The sequence below is a fragment of the Galeopterus variegatus genome, unplaced genomic scaffold (genome assembly GCF_000696425.1).
Source record: "Galeopterus variegatus unplaced genomic scaffold, G_variegatus-3.0.2 Scaffold28585, whole genome shotgun sequence".
NCBI classification, from domain to species: Eukaryota; Metazoa; Chordata; class Mammalia; order Dermoptera; family Cynocephalidae; genus Galeopterus; species Galeopterus variegatus.
Window position 1 is genome coordinate 2,148 of NW_007754696.1, and position 2,813 is coordinate 4,960.

Sequence of the window (2,813 nt, forward strand, 5' to 3'; positions counted from 1 at the left end):
TATTTCCAGCCTCAGCCTTTAAGTCTTCCAGATGAGACCCCAGACAGACATTGTGGAGCAAGGACAAACCTCCCCTGCTGTGTCCTGTTGATGTTCCTGACCCAGAAAAACCACAAGAGAGCATAAGAGATTATTGTTGTTTTAGGCCGCTGTGCTCTGATGTGGTTCGTTATGTAGCACAGTAACTGGAACAACAGAGCATAAATGTCCCCCTTCATATGGGATGCAGATGTTGACAAGTCCTCTGCCCACCTGACCTCTTGCATGTCTAGGAGGTAAATCCCTTTTTATGCTTATTTGCAGACAAGGCCTTTTCCAAGAAACTTTTCTGAAACTTGTGGGTTGATTTAGATGCCCATTTTCTGGGCTCTCCTAGCAAATCTGTCAACAGTGATCACAATGCATTGCCATCCTTGGTAGACACTAAGTCCCAGATAGCATGAACTCTTCCTTCTCATGTTTGTATTTATAGTGCTTAGCACCATTTCTGGGACACAGTAGGTACTTAATAAATTCTCACTATAGAATCACCCCATTAGAACTTAATTTACCCAGTCCTTGACTGGAGAATGATAGAAGAGAGGTGAAAGAGTTTCTAAAAGTGGAGTAGCATGAAATAATATTTCTTAGTGAAGTTCTAGAGAGAAGATTTTTAACAATGTCCTGAAGAGAAGTTTTCCTTCTTAGAAAGTGTGCAAACCTTGACCTTCCTTCAGAAAATGTATAAGTCATTATTACAAGGTGGATCTAGAGGAACAGTGATCTGTTCAACTCTTGGTGGACTTCTCCAGAAACATTGAGTATCTTATAAGACAGCATTACTGGGAGCTGGACACAGCAGACAGGCTAGGTATATTATGTTCCCTGCTGTTGCCTTCTTAATGCTGGGGTCAGGTGGGAGGAAATCCTTGGTCTTCAGGTCTTCTTTATCTCAGTAGTTCAGAAATTTAGAGTGCCTCAGATGCACCTGGATATCTTGTCATGAACGCAGAGCCTCAGGCCCCAGGTTCAGAATTCTGAAGTACTGACAAGCATGAAATGTGCCTTTTTGATAAGCTCTCCAGTTGATTCAGATATAGAAGATCCAAAGGCCATACTTTGAAACAAAATGAAATGAAACAAAACAAACCATGGTAAACCAAAGAATAAAATTTCCCTCCAGGATATGTGTGGAAATTGGGGTCCAGAAACTCTGGAAGGTTCTTGAATTGATTACAGAATCTATATGCAGAAATTTGATCCTTGAATTCCTATATAGGAGTACGTTAAAGANATAATCTCTTATGCTCTCTTTTTCATGTTAGGCTTGCCCTGGGAACCCAGCCACCATGCTGTGAGGAAGCCCAGACTAACCTATGCAGACAGACCACACAAAGAGGACTGCGTGCAGAGGAGCTAACACCTCCAGCAGTAACGGCCACACTTGAGTGAATGAGCCTTCAAGTATTTCCAGCCTCAGCCTTTAAGTCTTCCAGATGAGACCCCAGACAGACATTGTGGAGCAAGGACAAACCTCCCCTGCTGTGTCCTGTTGATGTTCCTGACCCAGAAAAACCACAAGAGAGCATAAGAGATTATTGTTGTTTTAGGCCGCTGTGCTCTGATGTGGTTCGTTATGTAGCACAGTAACTGGAACAACAGAGCATAAATGTCCCCCTTCATATGGGATGCAGATGTTGACAAGTCCTCTGCCCACCTGACCTCTTGCATGTCTAGGAGGTAAATCCCTTTTTATGCTTATTTGCAGACAAGGCCTTTTCCAAGAAACTTTTCTGAAACTTGTGGGTTGATTTAGATGCCCCTTTTCTGGGCTCTCCTAGCAAATCTGTCAACAGTGATCACAATGCATTGCCATCCTTGGTAGACACTAAGTCCCAGATAGCATGAACTCTTCCTTCTCATGTTTGTATTTATAGTGCTTAGCACCATTTCTGGGACACAGTAAGATATAGTCACGTAGATATATATCTCCCATCCACAAGTCATTCTTCTCCTCCCTCCACCCCCCCAAAAATCACTTTTATTGAGATCTTACCAGCTGTACAATCTGTTCCTGACATTAAGCTCCTTCTTCCTTTGCAATTTTGTCTTTTTTAAGTCTCCCCATGATGCTTTCTTCTCCTCCACAATCATGAAGCGGCCATTGCCAAACTTGGAGGTCTTCGATGAACTTCAGGTCTGTCTTCCTCAGAGCCCGCCACTTGGTCTGCACCAGTAAGTACTTGCAGAGGGTGAGCACTCACTTCTTGGTTCCCACCACACGGCCTTTCACCATGACAACGTCATTGGTCACTTCAATGTAGTGAATGAAGCCACCCAGAGGGTTGATGCTCCTGTCAGAAAGGTCATAATCAGTGGAGACATTGTTCTTGACCAGTCTGCTGTCCTTGTTAAGGTAGCCCTGGCTAATCTTGTAGATCTTCTTGTCGATCTCAATGCAGTGATGGTAGCCTTTCTGCCCAGCCTGTGCCAAAGAGAAGGCCGCACGGGCAGGATGCCATGCCCCAATACAGGCAACTTTGCACAGCCCTTGGTGGGTCTTGTGGGGCAGCTTCTTGGTGTGCCAGCAACTTGGTGGCCCCTTTGTAGCCTTTGCCCTTGGTCACCCAGATGACATGGATCATCTCTCATCCTACCCAAGCACGTGATTCACATGGACCTGCTGCTCTAGCCTGTCTGGGTCCAGTCCAGTTTCTTGGGCACAGTGCCTCTGTGCACCTGGATCTCCATCAGGTGGGCCTTCTTCTGACGTAGAGGAAGCAGGAGCATCTGGGTGTGGTTAACAATGTGGATGACCTGGCAGTACTTCATGC

General features: G+C 45.1%; 1 pseudogene; it reads right to left on the reverse strand.

Moving 5' to 3' along the window:
- Nucleotides 1–2,059: 2,059 nt before the first annotated feature.
- LOC103583805 lies at nt 2,060–2,811 on the reverse strand (annotated as a pseudogene).
- Between the last annotated feature and the right edge of the window lie 2 nt (nt 2,812–2,813).